This window comes from Dendrobates tinctorius, unplaced genomic scaffold (genome assembly GCF_039654945.1).
Source record: "Dendrobates tinctorius isolate UK_male_01 unplaced genomic scaffold, ASM3965494v1 ptg000138l, whole genome shotgun sequence".
Classification (NCBI taxonomy): domain Eukaryota; kingdom Metazoa; phylum Chordata; class Amphibia; order Anura; family Dendrobatidae; genus Dendrobates; species Dendrobates tinctorius.
The window spans coordinates 12374302-12394661 of record NW_027361806.1 but is presented as its reverse complement, the minus strand read 5'-3'; positions in this window follow the sequence as shown (position 1 = coordinate 12394661).

Genomic DNA, 20360 nt, shown 5'->3' with positions numbered 1-20360 from the left:
AGGTGGACAAGATTTACCTCCCTCACTGATTCTGAGTTCACCTATACTGTACTGTGCAGAAGAGTCGTGCTGCCCCCTACAGGCCGCGAACAGTAACTCATGCTGCCAGCAATCCTGAAACCACTCTCTGCAGAGCCCCGTCTCGACAGAACGGCGCGGAGATGCACATGCTCGGCTTACGCTCCAGTCATTGTCTATGGGACTGGAGAACGCAGCGCTTTGTTATTTCCAGATCAGTCCCATAGACAATGAATGGGGGGGCGTAGGCCGAGCATGTGCATCTCCGCGCCGTTCAAGACGGGGCACTGCAGAGAGCAATTCATGGACTGCAAAACTTCAAGGGGGTCCCCAGACAGTCAGAAAGTAGGAGATAACTTACATTTTGGGTACAGCCCTTTAACGTATACACTGGCCCATGCAATAAATGTAGGGATCTGGTGCAAAGAGATATGATAATGTTTGTCTGGATAGTAAAAGGTTACACTAACCTGTTATCCCCCATGTGTATATATATATATATATATGAAGCGTATAGACTGTGTCTGCGCGCCGCGTCCTCGCCGAGGAGGATTTCAGGGCGATCATTATGTATTCAGCAGGGGACGCTGCGCCGCTCCTCAGAAGTGGTGACAATGCAGATTTATGCCTGGTGCATTATAAAAGGTCACCCGAACCCAGAACGGAGAAGTCTTAATCTCATCCTCCTGACTTAATGTATTCGTGGAGTCTTCGCTCGCGGAGCGGATATTGTATTGTCTAATCAGTGTATTTAATGTAATTATATGACAAACCGCGATGTGCGGGGGAGGGGGGGCGGCACGACGAATTTTAATAGCGGCTTTAGGTGCGAAGAACGCGTTGTCTGCACCCAGAATTCTGGCCTGTTGTATCCTTGCATCGTCCTATCAGTCACCTGAGGGCGGAGCTGCACAAAAAAAAGCCATATTGTCAGAAATTATTACAAAATGGGAAGGAACATTTATTTTCCCTGGAAAATGACGAGTAGATATCACACAATGTCCATGAGTTCTGTGAAGTCAGACAGCTCGGCTGCAGGCGATTTCAGGATTCTCCAGCGCCGGCGACTGCATGACTGCAAATAGTCACATGCCGACTAGACGTGTGCAACCTCTCTCAGTAGTAGTGAATTTGGACATGTCTAGTTGGAATGTGACCGGATGTTTGCAAATTACAGCCACATAACCGCCAGCTCTCAGTACCAGCATCGGACAATACTGACTGTGCAAGATGTGAGGATTCACAAGTCTGCGGTCACAAAGAGTGATTGCAGACTTGAGCCCCAAGTGTGGAAAACGCCAGCTAAATCAGATTTCCTGCTTTACACTGCTGAGGGGCAAACATCCCGAAACACGTGGACGCAACTAGAGTGTCGAGTATGACTTGTTATCCTAAATCACACGGCAAGGCTCATTAAGTGATCAATATTGACTTTTAGGATTGCCCCCCCCCCCCCCAATAAGTGGCGCCAGAGATCAAGTCTCTGCAGAGGCAATGTACCTATTTTCAGCCACATAAAACGCAGGGATTTTCACTGTAGATAAACTGCAGCAATTATGCACAGTGTGAACTTACCCTGAGATATGTGCAGACACGGAATTTCATTCACTTTTTCCTTGGTTACTCTTATATAGAATACTCCTCTACATTTGATTGTCTTGATGGCTATTGGTGACCTGAATCAAATCTGACCCATGTGAACACTGCCGTATAGCTGTAATGGGTGTGTCATGATTCTTTCATAATCTCCTGAATGTCCATACTGCAAACTTGTGTAGTGACAATAACTACTGTAGTAATTGCATCATTTTAGTTACATCTGCTAATGAGAAGCTGGAATTAGAAATATCTAATAGTTGTGTCACCCATCTTTTCTGAATGGCACAGAGAGTGATAAATGAGCTGCGTTCTCACATACAGTGCGGAACATAAGTATTTGATACTCTGCCGATTTTGCACCTTTTCCCACCGACAGAGAATGGAGAGGTCTGTAATTATTATCGTAGGTACACTTCACCTGTGAGAGACAGAATCTAAAAATAAAAACCAGGAAATCACATTGTAGGATTTTTACGTAATTAATTTGCATTTTACTACATGAAATAAGTATTTGATACAATAGAAAAACAGAACTTAATATTTGGAGCAGAAACGTTTGCAATTACAGAGGTCAGACTTTTCCTGTAGTTCCTGACCAGGTTTGCACACACTGCAGCAGGGATTTTGGCCCCCTCCTCCATACAGATCCTCTCCAGATCTTTCAGGTTTCGGGGCTGTCGCTGGGCAACACTGAGTTACATCTCCCTCCAAAGATTTTCTATTGGGTTCAGGTCTGGAGACCGGCTAGGCCACTGCAAGACCTTGAAATGCTTCTTACATTGCAACTCCTTACTTGCCCTGGCTGTGTGTTTTGGGACATTGTCATGCTGGAACACTCAGCCATGACCCAGCTTCAATGCTCTTACTGAGGGAAGGAGGTTGTTGACCAAAATCTCCCGATACATGACCCCATCTATCCTCCCTTCAATACGGTGCAGTCATCATGTCCCCTTTGCAGAAAAGCACCCCCAAAGTATGATGTTTCCCCCACCATGCTTCATGGTTGGCATGGTGTTTTGGGGTTGTACTCATCCTTCTTCCTCCAAACACGGCGCGTCGAGTTGATACAAAAAGTTCTATTTTAGCCTCATCTGACCACATGACCTTCTCCCATGCCTCCTCTGGATCATCCAGATGGTCATTGGCGAACTTCACAATGGCCTGGACATGTGCTGGCGTGAGCAGGGGGACCTTGTGTGCCCTGCAGGATTTTAATCCATGACGATGTAGTGTGTTACTAATGGTAATGTTTGAGAATGTGGTCCCAGCTCTCTTCAGGTCATTGACCGGGTCCTCCCGTGTAGCTTTGGGCTGATTCCTGACCTTTCTCAGAATCATCCTTATCCCATGAGGCCAGATCCTGCATGGAGCTCCAGACCGAGGAAGATTGGCAGTCATCTTGTGTTTCTTCTATTTTCTAATAATTGCACTAACAGTTGTTGCCTTCTCACCAAGCTGCTGGTCTATTGTCCTGTAGCCCATCCCAGCCTTGTGCGGATCTACAGTTTTGTCCCTGGTGTCCTTAGACAGCTCTTTGGTGTTGACCATGGTGGAGAGGTTGGAGTGTGATTGAGTGTGTGGATAGGTGTCTGTTAGACAGGTAACGAGGTCAAACAGGAGCAATTAATACAGGTAATGAGTGCAGAGTAGGAGGCTTCTTACAGAAAAACTAACAGGTCTGTGAGAGCCAGAATTCTTGATGATTAGTCGGTGATCAAATACTTATTTCATGTAATAAAATGCTATTTAATTATTTATAAATCATACAGTGTGATTTTCTAGATTTTTTTTTTTTAAAGATTCTGCCTCTCTCAGTTGAAGTATACCTATGATAAAGATTACAGACCTCTCCATTCTTTGCAGGTGGGAAAACTTGCAAAATTGGCCATGGATCAAATACTTATTTTTCCTACTGTAGATGCATAACTAGGAAGATATTCCATCCAGGAACCTGGCAAAGCTGAAGGACATCAGTTACAAAGAATAGTATGTACCTAGTTTTCAGCTTTCCCAGTAGATGTACCCAGCTTTCCCAGTAGCAGTTTTCCCTAGCTGTACCAGTAGATGTATTCAGCTTTCCCAGTAGATGTAGTCAGCTTTCCCAGTAGCAATTTTCCCTAGCTGTCCCAGTAGATGTATCCAGCTTTCCCAGTAGATGTATTCAGCTTTCCCAGTAGATGTACCCAGCTTTCCCAGTAGCAGTTTTCCCTAGCTGTCCCAGTAGATGTATCCAGCTTTCCCAGTAGATGTATTCAGATTTCCCAGTAGGTGTACCCAGCTTTCCCAGTAGCAGTTTTCCCTAGCTGTCCCAGTAGATGTATTCAGCTGTCCCAGTAGATGTATTCAGCTGTCCCAGTAGCAATTTTCCCTAGCTGTCCCAGTAGATGTATCCAGCTTTCCCAGTAGATGTATTCAGCGTTCCCAGTAGATGTATCCAGCTTTCCCAGTAGATGTACCAAGCTTTCCCAGTAGCAGAAGTAACAAAGAAAGTCCTAAAAGGCTTTCGAACTTTGCAGGACTACTCAAGACTTCTACTTACTAAGAAATACCTTTAGATTCCTGTCTTCGGCTTCTTATAGATGGGTGTATAGCGGGATAATGCAGAGTTACGGTCTATGGGGGGATGATATCTCACCTCCCATTATCCCCCTTACGCCTGCCATATATTTGTCAGCTCGTCCCCTTTACTGTTCCCCCGACTCGGACTCAGGATTAGATTTCTCGCTCCGTCCATTACAGATTACTATAAATCTGATCCGTATCTCGCACCATAATCCCACAAAACGCAAATCCTGCAGCGGGAATCGTCATCCAGGGGGTCGTATAAATCTTTGCTTCTGAAGAGGGTCTTAAACTATCATTTAACAATAGATGGAGGCAAACAGCACATTATTGTAATCTTCCAGTGACACATTTCCAGGTCTTGATGTCATAAAGGCCTCAAAAAAAATCCAAAGCGTCCGTCACATTCACATTGTGTAAGAGCTGGAGAGGTCCCTGATGACGGCACTGCCAAAGAATTATAAATATTGTTATACCCTGAAACCCGATAGTGTGATACCCAGTACTACAACTCCCAGCATGGACACACTGCCGCAGGACTCTGCTGCCATCTAGTGGTAGGAAATCATAATATCCATTCAGAACCCATTTAGTATTTCCAAACCTGAGGATGGAGCAATTTTTTTACATATTTCTAGAACTTATAAACCTGAAATCCATGTGAGCTGTTATGCTGGTACCTTCCCCTTATGTACTGGTCCGAATGGACGTGAATGGCGCAAAAACACGACTATTAGGCCGGGGTCACACTGGCGAGGAATACGGCCGAGTGAGAGGCGTTAAAAGCACGCATTACACACGGACCAATGATTCTCTATGGGGTCCCTCGCACCAGGCGTATATTTCTCATGCGTATTCTACGCTCCGTGCCAATCGCAGCATGCTGCGATTGTCAGCGTACTACGCCCGTAATACGCCAATGCAAGTCTATGGGTGCGCAAAAAATACGCATTACACACGGACCACACATGTGACTTGCGAGAAATACGCACCCGGTGTCTTTTAGCAAAGCCGGCAATTCAGTGCGCGATACAGTAAACTCACACTGACAGGTTTAATAAAGAAACGAAAGAATAGATATATACACATATATATATATATATATATATATATATATATATATGTGTCTCAATGACATGTATGTATATCTATATATATATATATATATTCTATGTCACAGAGTTCTTCATAGCAGAATAGCCGCTAATTAAATTGCCGGCTTCTGTCAAATCATTCCCCAACCCGACATGAAATGACACATGGTTACATTCAGTAAACCATTTCATTTCATGTTTTTTTTGTATGTCTTTCATTAGTAATTAGATGAGGGTTGATGTGTAAAATTTGGGAGGTGTAGGTGTTAATTTAAGGGGTTAATTCGCTGTAAAAAAAAATGTGTGGGCTCCTGCATTGACAAATTACCGCAGGAGCCCACACATTTTTTACAACGAATTAACCCCTTAAATTAACACCTACACCTCCCAAATTTTACACATCAACCCTCATCTAATTACTAATTATTATTATTATTATTATTTATTGTTATAGCGCCATTTATTCCATGGCGCTTTACATGTGAGGAGGGGTATACATAAAAACAAGTACAATAATCTTAAACAATACAAATCATAACTGGTACAGGAGGAGAGAGGACCCTGCCCGCGAGGGCTCACAATCTACAAGGGATGGGTGATAATACAGTAGGCGAGGGTAGAGCTGGTTGTGCAGCGGTTTGGTCGATCGGTGGTTACTGCAGGTTATAGGCTTGTCGGAAGAGGTGGGTCTTCAGGCTCTTTTTGAAGGTTTCGATGGTAGGTGAGAGTCTGATATGTTGTGGTAGAGAGTTCCAGAGTAGGGGGGATGCGCGAGAGAAATCTTGTATGCGATTGTGGGAAGAGGAGATAAGAGGGGAGTAGAGAAGGAGATCTTGTGAGGATCGGAGGTTGCGTGCAGGAAAGTACCGGGAGACGAGGTCACAGATGTATGGAGGAGACAAGTTGTGGATGGCTTTGTATGTCATGGTTAGGGTTTTGTAATGGAGTCTCTGGGCAATTGGGAGCCAGTGAAGGGATTGACAGAGGGGAGAAGCTGGGGAATAGCGGGGGGACAGGTGGATTAGCCGGGCAGCAGAGTTTAGAATAGATTGGAGGGGTGCGAGAGTGTTTGAGGGGAGGCCGCAGAGCATGAGGTTGCAGTAGTCAAGGCGAGAGATGATGAGGGCATGGACTAGGGTTTTTGCAGATTCTTGGGTGAGGAATGAACGGATGCGTGAAATATTTTTGAGTTGAAGTCGGCAGGAAGTGGAAAGGGTTTGGATATGTGGTTTGAAGGAGAGATCAGCATCAAGGATTACTCCGAGGCAGCGAGCTTGTGGGACTGGGGAGAGTGGGCAGTCATTTACTGTAATTGATAGGTTCGTAGGGGGGGTCACGTGAGATGGGGGAAAGATGATGAATTCTGTTTTGTCCATGTTGAGTTTCAGAAATCTAGTGGAGAAGAAGGATGAAATAGTGGACAGACATTGAGGGATTCTGGTTAGTAGGGAGGTGATATCTGGTCCAGAGATGTAGATCTGTGTGTCATCAGCATAAAGATGATATTGAAAGCCATGAGATTCTATGAGCTGTCCCAGGCCAAAGGTGTAAATAGAGAACAGCAGGGGCCCTAGGACTGAACCTTGTGGGACTCCGACAGATAGGGGGCGAGGTGAGGAGGTGGTGTGTGAGTGGGAGACGCTGAATGTCCGGTCTGTTAGGTATGATGAGATCCAGGAGAGGGCCAAGTCTGTGATGCCGAGGGATGAGAGGGTCTGTAATAATAGGGAATGGTCCACTGTGTCAAAGGCAGCCGACAGGTCCAGGAGGAGGAGGACAGAGTAGTGTCGCTTGCTCTTGGCAGTTAAGAGGTCATTGGTGACCTTAGTAAGGGCAGTTTCAGTGGAGTGGTGTGACCGGAAGCCAGATTGTAAGCGGTCGAAGAGGGAGCAAGAAGAGAGATGGGAGGACAGTTCAAGGTAGACGTGTTGTTCCAGTAGCTTGGAGGCGTATGGGAGAAGTGATATAGGGCGATAGCTAGATGCAGAGGATGGGTCAAGAGAGGGCTTTTTGAGGATAGGTGTGATGGAGGCATGTTTAAAGCTTGAGGGGAAAACACCAGTTGTTAGTGATAGGTTGAAGAGATGGGTTAGGGTTGGGATGAAGACTGTGGTGAGGTTTGGGATGAAGTGGGATGGGATCGGGTCGAGTGCACAGGTGGTGAGATGTGATCTTGAGAGTAGAGTGGAGAGTCGATCTTCTGTAATGGTGGAGAAGTTGGTTTTGAAGGTGGAGGGCTGGGAAGTCGGGAGGAAGGGCTCTGGGGGTTGTTGACCAAAACTGTCCCTGATGTTATCAATTTTCTGCTTGAAAAATGAGGCAAAGTCTTCAGCTGAGATGAGTGGGGAGGGAGGAGGTGCTGGGGGGCGGAGGAGAGAATTGAAGGTGTTGAATAACTGTTTAGGGTTGTGAGACAGGGAGGATATGAGAGATGAGAAGTAGGTTTGTTTAGCTGTGGCGAGTGTGGTCTTGAAAGTAGTGAGGGACTGTTTGAATGCGATGAAATGCTCGTTGGAGTGGGATCTTTTCCATCTGCGCTCAGCAGCCCTGGAAGCTCGCCTCAGCTCTTTGGTCAGGCTGGTGTGCCAGGGCTGTCTGTTGATTTTGCGAGTTTTGGTATGTGTAAGTGGGGCAGCGGATTCCAAAGCTACAGCTATTGTGGTGTTATATAGAGCGGCAGCGTCATCCGCATTGTGTAAGGAACTTATATCTGTAAGAGGGAGGAGGGATTCGGAGAATGAGTGTAGGTCAAGGTGTTTAAGATTCCTGCGAGGGTGTGAAAGTTTGTGGGGTGGGGATTGTAGACATGGAGTGAAGAGGGAAGAGAATGTGAGCAGGTTGTGGTCAGAGAGAGGAAGAGGTGAGTTAGAGAGGTTAGATAGGGAGCAGAGGCGGGTGAAGATGAGGTCCAGTGTGTGGCCATCTTTGTGGGTGGCTGTAGAAGACCATTGAGTGAGGCCGAAGGAGGAAGTGAGAGATAGAAGTTTAGTGGCAGCTGAGAGGGAAGTGTCAATGGGGATGTTGAAGTCGCCCATGATGATAGTAGGGATGTCCGCGGAAAGGAAATGAAGTAACCAGGTGGTGAAGTGGTCAAAGAAGGTGGTGGCTGGCCCTGGGGGGCGGTAGATGACAGCCAGTTGGAGGTTGGAGGGGGAGTAGATGCGCACAGAGTGCACCTCAAGGGAAGGGAGGGTAACAGAGGGTGGCAGTGGGATTGGGGTGAAGGAGCAGGTATCTGACAGGAGAAAACCAACTCCTCCACCATGTTTGCTGCTGGGGCGGGGGGTGTGAGAAAGGTGGAAGCCGCCATACGAAAGTGCAGCAGGAGAGGCTGTGTCAGAAGGGGTGAGCCAGGTTTCGGTGATGGCGAGGAAGGAGAGTTTGGTAGTAACAAAAAGATCATGGATGTAGGAAAGCTTGTTGCAGACAGAGCGAGCGTTCCACAGAGCTCCTGTTAGTGGGACTGGGGAAGCGGGGACTGGGTGAATGGGTATAAGGTTGGAGAGGTTACGGAAGGTTGTGATAGAGCGTGGATGGGAGGTAGAAATGACTGTGGGAATGTGGTGAGGAGGACCAGGATTTGGAGAGATATCACCAGCAGTGAGAAGGAGCAGAGAAAGTGTTAGCAGGTGGGAGCAGGAGAGGGCATGAGGGGGCTGTCTGTGTTTAGAGACAGAGGATTGTATGTTAAGGAACAGTTTTGAGGCGGAGGTGAGGTGGATGGGGAGGATTGAAGAAGAGATGAAGAGTTCCTTACTAGGAGTAGGGATTAGGGGAATTAGCAGAAAGTGAAGGATTATTGGGGTGAAAGTGAAAACAAACAGAAACATTGTTTACAGTGACTGTGTCCAGTTACCTTCAGTTCCCTTCTGGTTCACTTCTGGTTTTAATTCTTAAATTAATCTTCACACTTCTAGCACACACTTATAGCAATCACAATGCAGACTGAAGTCTATGCAGACTTGTACTCTGCAATATATGTACAACTAAGTGCAGTCAGGTGTGAAGCAGAGAGGAGTGGTCTCTGCTCATCTTGGCCAGACAATTAAGAGTGGACCAGATGTATATGATCAAGCCAGAGTAAACAAGGTCATAAATAACACTGGGGTAAGCTGGGGTTAGCTGAAAGGCATACCATGTGAATGCTAGGTGCAGAGGCAAGTCTATGTGCAAAGCTGGGTGACGCACTGTGTGTCCTTCATAGACAGACAGCAGGAGAGCAGGAGAGCTGGGTGGATGGACATACCATGTGAATGCTAGGTGCAGAGGCAAGTCTATGTGCAAAGCTGGGTGACGCACTGTGTGTCCTTCATAGACAGACAGCAGGAGAGCAGGAGAGCTGGGTGGATGGACATACCATGTGAATGCTAGGTGCAGAGGCAAGTCTATGTGCAAAGCTGGGTGACGCACTGTGTGTCCTTCATAGACAGACAGCAGGAGAGCAGGAGAGCTGGGTGGATGGACATACCATGTGAATGCTAGGTGCAGAGGCAAGTCTATGTGCAAAGCTGGGTGACGCACTGTGTGTCCTTCATAGACAGACAGCAGGAGAGCAGGAGAGCTGGGTGGATGGACATACCATGTGAATGCTAGGTGCAGAGGCAAGTCTATGTGCAAAGCTGGGTGACGCACTGTGTGTCCTTCATAGACAGACAGCAGGAGAGCAGGAGAGCTGGGTGGATGGACATACCATGTGAATGCTAGGTGCAGAGGCAAGTCTATGTGCAAAGCTGGGTGACGCACTGTGTGTCCTTCATAGACAGACAGCAGGAGAGCAGGAGAGCTGGGTGGATGGACATACCATACTAATGAAAGACATACAAAAAAAACATGAAATGAAATGGTTTACTGAATGTAAACCATGTGTCATTTCATGTTGGGTTGGGGAATGATTTGACAAAAGCCGGCAATTGAATTAGCGGCTATTCTGCTATGAAGAACTCTGTGCAATATAAATATATATATATATATGTGTCTCAATGACATGTATGTACAGTGGGGAAAAAAAGTATTTAGTCAGTCAGCAATAGTGCAAGTTCCACCACTTAAAAAGATGAGAGGCGTCTGTAATTTACATCATAGGTAGACCTCAACTATGGGAGACAAACTGAGAAAAAAAAATCCAGAAAATCACATTGTCTGTTTTTTTTTTCATTTTATTTGCATATTATGGTGGAAAATAAGTATTTGGTCAGAAACAAGCAATCAAGATTTCTGGCTCTCACAGACCTGTAACTTCTTCTTTAAGAGTCTCCTCTTTCCTCCACTCATTACCTGTAGTAATGGCACCTGTTTAAACTTGTTATCAGTATAAAAGACACCTGTGCACACCCTCAAACAGTCTGACTCCAAACTCCACTGTGGTGAAGACCAAAGAGCTGTCAAAGGACACCAGAAACAAAATTGTAGCCCTGCACCAGGCTGGGAAGACTGAATCTGCAATAGCCAACCAGCTTGGAGTGAAGACATCAACTGTGGGAGCAATAATTAGAAAATGGAAGACATACAAGACCACTGATAATCTCCCTCGATCTGGTGCTCCACGCAAAATCCCACCCCGTGGGGTCAGAATGATCACAAGAATGGTGAGCAAAAATCCCAGAACCACGCGGGGGGACCTAGTGAATGAACTGCAGAGAGCTGGGACCAATGTAACAAGGCCTACCATAAGTAACACACTACGCCACCATGGACTCAGATCCTGCAGTGCCAGACGTGTCCCACTGCTTAAGCCTGTACATGTCCGGGCCCGTCTGAAGTTTGCTAGAGAGCATTTGGATGATCCAGAGGAGTTTTGGGAGAATGTCCTATGGTCTGATGAAACCAAACTGGAACTGTTTGGTAGAAACACAACTTGTCGTGTTTGGAGGAAAAAGAATACTGAGTTGCATCCATCAAACACCATACCTACTGTAAAGCATGGTGGTGGAAACATCATGCTTTGGGGCTGTTTCTCTGCAAAGGGGCCAGGACGACTGATCCGGGTACATGAAAGAATGAATGGGGCCACGTATCGTGAGATTTTGAGTGCAAACCTCCTTCCATCAGCAAGGGCATTGAAGATGAAACGTGGCTGGGTCTTTCAACATGACAATGATCCAAAGCACACCGCCAGGGCAACGAAGGAGTGGCTTCGTAAGAAGCATTTCAAGGTCCTGGAGTGGCCTAGCCAGTCTCCAGATCTCAACCCTATAGAAAACCTTTGGAGGGAGTTGAAAGTCCGTGTTGCCAAGCGAAAAGCCAAAAACATCACTGCTCTAGAGGAGATCTGCATGGAGGAATGGGCCAACATACCAACAACAGTGTGTGGCAACCTTGTGAAGACTTACAGAAAACGTTTGACCTCTGTGATTGCCAACAAAGGATATATCACAAAGTATTGAGATGAAATTTTGTTTCTGACCAAATACTTATTTTCCACCATAATATGCAAATAAAATGAAAAAAAAAACAGACAATGTGATTTTCTGGATTTTTTTTTCTCAGTTTGTCTCCCATAGTTGAGGTCTACCTATGATGTAAATTACAGACGCCTCTCATCTTTTTAAGTGGTGGAACTTGCACTATTGCTGACTGACTAAATACTTTTTTTCCCCACTGTATGTATATATATATATACATATATGCATTCTATGTGTCTATATCTATTCTTTGGTTTGTGTTATAAACCCTGTCATAGGGCTCCATTAAATGTCAATTTTGCAAGCCGGCGAGAGAATCTCGCCATACGGATGCCATACGGATTACATACAGATGCTTACATGCGCAAAATACGCGACCACACCTTGCTTACAGATGACATACGGAGCACTGTTTAGGGGTCATTCATCCGTATTACGCATGTAAACTACGGACCGTATTTTGCGTCGGTTAGTGTGACCCCGGCCTTATACAAATATACACAAGACTGAAAGAGTAGAGAAGAGAGTGGTGATCGGTTGACAAGAAGATCCAGTTCTGCAACTTTCAAAATGACTTCCTTAAAGGGGTTGCCTAGGATTGGAATTTGATCATAAGGGAACAGCGCCACCCCTCTTCACAGGTGATGTGTGGTATTGCAGTTCAGCCCCTTTCACTTCAATAGGGCTGAGCTGAAATACCAGACACAAGCCAGGTCAGATGTAGGATAGCTTCCATGCTCTTCTAATCCTGCCCAACACCTTTAGTGAAGAGCTGCTCTGGGGCACAAACTTCTGCTCAGAGAAGTGCAATAATTCTCAGGTAATGATGGAATTCGGTTGTTTTTATTGGGGCGGAGTAGCACATTGCATTTTTTTTTCTTTGGATATTCTGATTGTAATCCAGGTATCACTTTGCATAGATGAAATCCATTATAGATGACGCTATAAATAATGTTCTTACGACTCGTTAATCATCCGCATAACACAAGGACACACCTGGAGAATAAACACAGCGCGGCGCGCGGCCATATATCTGATAGGGAGCCTGCAGCCATCATTCAGCCGGGCTGTGTTTGCTGCTGGCACCTTAGTTACAAGGAGTGGGAGCTGCACTATAGACAGGCGCTCAATAGACTTTGGTTATACAGGAATTCTCATCAAAGAAGCAGAACTGGGAGTGAGCGACTGTGACTTTAAGGGGAACCCAGGATCGCGGGACTGGAGGAGCAGCCATAGAGGTAGAGGAGGCAAAATGATGAGGAATCATTAGGCTTTGTTCCCACCATGAGCTTTTGGTGAGTTCTTGATGTTGCAGATTTTCCGCACGCATTAAGATAGGTTACTTGCATTTTTTTTTTTCAAAAGTATGCAGTGTACAAAACTCCCCAAAAACTCTCCGTGAGAACGTAGCCTTAGAGAGGTTGACCGATTAATGAATCTCATTTCCATCACCCTATTAAGGGGTTCATTCAATAAAGATCATTATCGCAAATTCAAAGTGACCACAAGAAAGGTTAAAAATGTTGACTCCAGACTCCTCTCTTCTTCTCGTCCGACTACATGCACTACCGACCCCATTCCCTCACATCTCCTCCAGTCTCTCTCTCCAGTCGTCACAACCCATCTAACTACAATCTTTAATCTCTCCCTCTCCTCGGGCATTTTCCCATCCTCCTTCAAACACGCCATCGTTACTCCACTACTAAAGAAACCCGCTCTCGACCCATCCTGCACAAACAACTACAGACCAGTCTCCAATCACCCCTTCATCTCTAAACTTTTGGAGCGCCTAGTTTACTCCCGCCTTACCCGTTACCTCTCCATTCACTCCCTTCTAGACCCTTCACAGTCCGGCTTCCGCCCCCTACATTCGACTGAAACTGCACTCATCAAAGTGACCAATGACCTTCTGACAGCAAAACGTAACGGTGACCACTCTCTGCTCATTCTTCTTGACCTATCTGCAGCTTTCGATACTGTTAACCACCATCTCCTACTCTCTAGGCTCCAGTCACTAAGCATTAAGGACACTGCACTCTCCTGGTTCTCTTCCTATCTCTCTGACCGCTCCTTCAGTGTTTTGTTCTCTGGCTCCATGTCATCTCCTCTTCCTCTTGCTGTCGGGGTACCTCAGGGCTCAGTCCTTGGCCCCCTTCTCTTCTCTCTCTACACGGCCCCAATTGGACAGACCATCAGCAGATTTGGCTTTCAGTACCATCTTTATGCTGATGACACACAACTATATACGTCTTCCCCCTACCTTACCTCCGCTGTATTACAGAACGCCAGTGACTGTCTGTCCGCAGTCTCCAATATCATGTCCACTCTCTATCTGAAACTCAACCTCTCCAAAACTGAACTTCTTCTGCTCCCGCCATCTACTAACCTCCCTAAATCTGACATTTCCCTCTCCGTGGGTGGTACCACAATAACACCCCGGCAGCAGGCGCGCTGTCTGGGTGTTATATTTGACACCAATCTCTCCTTTACATCCCACATACAATCCCTTGCCCGCTCTTGCCGCTTACACCTAAAGAACATCTCTAGAATCCGCCCTTTTCTCACTATGGAAACAACAAAAACCCTCACTGTTGCATTGATCCACTCTCGCCTGGATTACTGCAACGCTCTATTAATTGGCCTTCCCGTCACTCGACTATCCCCTCTCCAGTCCATACTCAATGCAGCAGCCAGGATCGTCCATCTGGGTAATCGGTACTCGGACGCGTCCGCTCTTCGCCAGTCCTTACATTGGCTGCCCATTCATTATAGGATCCAATTCAAAGTACTTGTTCTCACCCACAAAGCTCTCCACAGTGCGGCACCCCCCCTACATCTCCTCCCTCATTTCTGTCTATCGGCCTAGCCGATCGCTGCGCTCTGCAAACGACTTTCGACTAACCTCTGCACTAATCCGTACCTCCCACTCCCGACTCCAAGACTTCTCCCGTGCTGCTCCTATCCTCTGGAATGCTCTACCCCAAGAAATCAGGACTATCCACAATTTGCATAGTTTTAGGCGCTCCCTCAAAACACACCTGTTCAGAGCGGCCTATCACGTTCACTAATCAAAGTCATTCTCTGTGTAAGTGTGCGTGTGTAGCCCACTCACTATCTCCATCCATCCTTCACTCCTGCAAGATGGCTGGACCTTCATTGTAAATACACCATTGTAAATACACACCTGTACTCTGTATCTCCCTCACCTCATTGTAGATTGTAAGCTCTCACGAGCAGGGGCGGCTTATTTCGTCTTATTTTGCTTTAATTATTGTATTGTTAGCGTTGTTACTTATGACTTGTGTTTTGAAACTGTTAAACTGTAAAGCGCTGCGGAATATGTTGGCGCTATATAAATAAAGATTATTATTATTATTATTATTATTATTATTGATCCAGAATATCCATTGATTGCAATCAGAATAGTGTAATGCAGGGGCGGACATATCATTGATAGAAGAACAGGGGCTCAAGTGGTAAGGGGGCCACCACCACCTCCAAAGCAGGTGGAATTGTGCATAGTGATTGGCTATTGGACTGCAAAGGGCCCATATATTATTGTTGAACAAGGGCCCTTTTCTGTCGGAGTTCTCCAGTGGTGCAATACCTTATTTTCCCTGTGGAGGTGCTGCAGAGAAATACCGTTTGCTGCAAGTTCCCACAAGCAAGTTGGGAGTCTAAAGGGCCTTTTACACATAGCGATATCGCTAGCGCGTCACCGATTTTGTGACGCAACAGCGATATCGCTATGTGTGATACTTACCTCCGACCGGCTCCCCAGCTTGATATCGCTGATCGCGCAAGATCGTCCTGGTCCATTTCTCATTGTCGGCTTCCTGGTGGCGCCGACGAGCGAGCCATGGACGCAGGTGGAAGTCGTCATCATCACTGCGTCTGACAGGTAAGTAACGACCGCCAACCGCTGCTGCATCGCTGTAAGATCTGCCTGTGTGGCAGCTCACTAGCGACCATTTAGCGATGCACCAGCGATCCTGACCGGGTCGTATCGTTGTCGGGATCGGTGGTGCATCGATAAATGTAAAGGGGGCTTAAGAAATGGAACATCCTTTGTTCATCTACTCTAAGGGGGGCATTTTAAGAAGAAAAAAAAAAGATTTTAAAATCTAGAGAGCCCCTTAAGTGGGATTTTTTAAATCCATTAATCATTTTCTAATATGCCTTGTGGATTGAATCCTAATTTTGCGAGCACTATGCTTACTGTCATTGGAGGCATTTTCTTATTTACACGCAGAAGTGTACCAAAAAGGACACTCAGACTAAGGCCACGTTCACATATTCAGTATGTGGTCAGTATTTTACATCAGTATTTATATAGTAGGCTGGAGTCACACTAACCTGCGCAAAATGCAGTCAGTATTTTACATGCGTAATACGGATGACAGACCTCTAAACAGTGCTCCGTATGTCATCCGTAATCAAGGTGTGGTCGCGTATTTTGCGCATGTAAGCATCCGTATGTAATCCGTATGGCATCCGTATGGTGAGATTTTCTCGCAGGCTTTCAAAATGGACATATAATGGAGCCCTATGACAGTTTTAATAAAGAAATGAAAGAATAGATATAGACACATAGAATGCGTGTATATATATATATATATATATATTTATATATATATATGTGTATTCTATGTGTCTATATCTATTGTTTCATTTCTTTATTAAACCTGTCAGTGTGAGTTTACTGTATCGCGCACTGAATTGCCGGCTTTGCTAAAAGACACCGGGTGCGTATTTCTCGCAAGTCACGTGTGTTCCGTGTGTAATCCGTATTTTTTGCGCACCCATAGACTTGCATTGGCGTATTACGGGCGTAGTACGCTGACAATCGCAGCATGCTGCGAGTGGCACGGAGCGTAGAATACGGATGAGAAATATACGCCTGGTGCGAGTGACCCCATAGAGAATCATTGGTCCGTGTGTAATGCGTGCTTTTTGCGCCTCTCACTCTCCCGTATTCCTCGCCAGTGTGACCCCGGCCGTAAGCCACAATCAGGAGAGGAACAATCAGAGGAAAAGTATAATAGAAACCCGTCACCACTTCTGTGTTTATCACCCACTCTTGGTTTTGTCTTACAAACACTGATGTGAAATACTGACCAGATACTGAGCGTGTGAACGAGGCCTAATGCAGAGTGAACAGAACAAATCCAACTCCTGTATCAGTCTGGTGGTAAAACGCTTTCACTAACTGAGAATTGTCTGGTCTGGATACAATTGTAACAAATCCTCAGCTGTGAGAAGTATTCGGTCAGGAGGGGATTTCAGACTATTTAGCATTGGAGTCTGATAAAGCTTGGCTGCTACAATATTCCTGACACTAGAGCCGATACCCGGACGTCACCCAGCTTTCTCATATTCCTGAACAGTAAATGTGCACAGTTATGTAATAACATCGCTGCTACGTTCATGTTCTCTCTTTTAGACACCAAGTCACTGAAATATTACAAACACTTGGATTTCCTGACATCTGAACAAAATGATGCCTCACGTCAGGAATCCTCAGCCTGTCCGAGAGAGGATGCCGGAAACTATTGTGAAGATTATTGGGAGCAAATATGTCAGATTTCCAGTGGAGCAATCTAAAGAGTAAGTAAAAAAAATCAGAAAGTCAACGACCAGCGGAGAAGAGAATAATAGGCGGCGTAACGCCAGCAGCATCGCGGATACATTACAGAGTCAGCAGTGTATTAGGCTATGTGCACACGCTGCGGATTCCCTGCGGATTGGCCTCTGCGGATCCGCAGACAATGTACAGTATAATGTTAGGCAATGGGATTTCAAAACCGCAGTGCACATGCTGTGGATTTATCCGCGGTTTTAAATCCGCAGCATGTCAATTCTTTCTGTGGATTCCACAGCGGTTTGACACCTGTTCCATTGTCCAGGAGTCAAACTGCAGGGGAAAACCGCTGCCAATCCGCAGGTGAATCCGCAGCGTGTGCACAAAGCCTTAGGGCAGTTTCACACGTCAGTGTCCCCGGTTCGTGTAGTGACAGTTTTCTCATGTACCGGAGACACTGACACACGTAGACACAATCTAATGAATGTGTCTATGCAGATGTCAGCGTGTTTTCACGGACCGTGTGTCCGTGTGCAAAACCGCTGACATGTCCTTTTTGTGCAACAGCACGGATCACACGGACCCATACAGGTTAATGGGTCCGTGTAAACACGTACCGCACACGGATGCTGTCTGTGTGCAATCCGAGTGCATTTTTAAAAGTCAAAGGGTTAACATTGAAACTAATTTTTCAAAAACACGGACACTGACAGCACGCGGATGTCACACGGATGTCACACGGATGGAATTATCTGGACATGTGAAACTGCCCTTACATGAGTGATTAAGCAATCACACCGGAGGTTTCATTATGGGAGGAAAGAAAACAAATAATATTTACAAATATAACAAAATCTATCAATTTGAGATCGGACTGAACTGTAGAATAAAGGTAAACCATAATACCACGTGATTTAAAAACAACTAAACCTTTGCCAGAATTTCTGTGTTTGGTTCATCCTGCTTTCCAAAGAAAACAGAATTTTAAAAAGTGATCTATCCCCCAAGGCTGTGTGCACACGGTGCGGATTCTGCTGCGTTTCCGCAGCGGTTTTGGCCCTGCGGAATTGCAGCAGTTCCGCTGACCATGTACAGTACAATGAAAACCCTATGGGGTTTCAAAAACGCTGTGCTCACGCTGCGGATTTTTCCGCGCGGTTTTGCTGTGGTTTACAAACCGCAGCATGTCAATTGTTTGGGCGGTTTCCGCAGCGGTTTCATACCTTTACCATAGTAGAGGTGTGAAACCGCAGGGCAAAACCACATGCTAATCCGCAGGAAAACCGCAGGTCACTTTACCTGCAGATCCGCGCTGAAAAACCCGCAGCGGAATCCACAACGTGTGCACATAGCCTAAGGGGCATCATTTCCACACTGGGGAAATTTTGCACTAACATAAAGTACAATGTGCCACTAAAAAACAGTCTTGGAATGACTTAGACAAGTATAAAGTTATTCCCACAAAAAGGGAAAGAAAAGGGGCTGTGGCAGGACGGACAAAATTGTTTGCAGTGGATAAGGGGTTAAAAGAGAATCTTGAGTTATTTACTTCTCTGTTACATTTCTATCATTGCTACTTATTAATATTTTATGCCACAGAGGAACAATCATTGATAAGGACACAGAGAGGAACCTACAGAAGATCCTCGGGGGAATCCGGGACACAGAATCTTTCAGACAGAGTTTGCTCAGCAGAGATCGCTCATCGCGAGGTCTTCTCCCGGTCTCGGAGGTGCAGATCGGAGGTTCTGGTTGTGTCAAATGTTAGGGGATTTAAAGGTGTATTCCCATAAAGATTGCTATCCCCTTTTGATAATGTGTGTATATATATATATATATATATATATATATATATATATATATATATATATATACTGTATTTATCTATATATATTTTTTTTACTTAGATACATGTATTTGGGACTAAACGCCTTTTTAGCAATTGGGTGTCATTAAACAGTTTGCACCTTTTGGCTTTTACAGGATCTTTTGCTTTTCTGCACATTCAACTTTGATGTGGTCAGAAATCAACCGAGAAGAGCTCAGAAAAACACAGAACGCAGAGTTACAAACTGCCCTGTCAGAAGGGGCATGTTTTTATTTCCTGCACAGTTCTCTTTGCTGTCCCAGAAAAATCAAAACTGTTGGCAACATTGCTCCTATAAATATTTGCCTTTTTAACAGACCCCACTCCATACCTTGCTTTGGTTGCAATTTTTACCTAAATGCGTGCAAATAGGTGTCAACATATTGAACAGCTGGACTCTAGGCTTCACTTTACTTTACAAGCTGTAGAACGAGCTAACTGAGGATCCATAAGTGAGCTCATTCAGGGTATGTCTTCTTCTGTGTGCTGACTTAGGACCACCTCGAGGTTGAGCCGAGTTCATAAATTACCTTATAAGCGATTAGAAGAGAAGATAAAGACTATAAGCCCTGATATCAGTAGAGCTCCCTGAAGGATTTTTAATTTGCTTATTCTGCAGTAGGAATTAAAAGGCGCAAAAAAAAAAGGCTATAGAAGGCAAACGGTGCAAATACTTTTTGAAATTCGGTTGAAAAAATGATTTTTAGCCCCAAGTATATGCATTTAAGTAATAAAAAAAACTCTGCTTGTATATCTTAGCAATGTATATCTTTTACAATTGAGTTTCGTTCCAAATTTTGCACCATTTGGCTTCTGTAGCCTCCACATTGCTTTGTCTGTTGCTGGCTGCAGAATGAGCTAACAGAAAATCTATGAGTAAACTCGTTCTGAGGGTCGGACAGTAGAATTTGTATCTCTTACAGTTGTGGCAAAAAGTATTGACACCCCTGCAATTCTGTCAGATAATACTCAGTTTCTTCCTGAAAATGATTGCAAACACAAATTCTTTGGTATTATTATCTTCATTTAATTTGTCTTAAATGAAAAAAACCACAAAAGAGAATGAAGCAAAAAAGCGAAACATTGATCATTTCACACAAAACTCCAAAAATGGGCCAGACAAAAGTATTGGCACCCTCAGCCTAATACTTGGTTGTACAACCTTTAGCCAAAATAACTGCGACCAACCGCTTCCGGTAACCATCAATGAGTTTCTTACAATGCTCTGCTGGAATTTT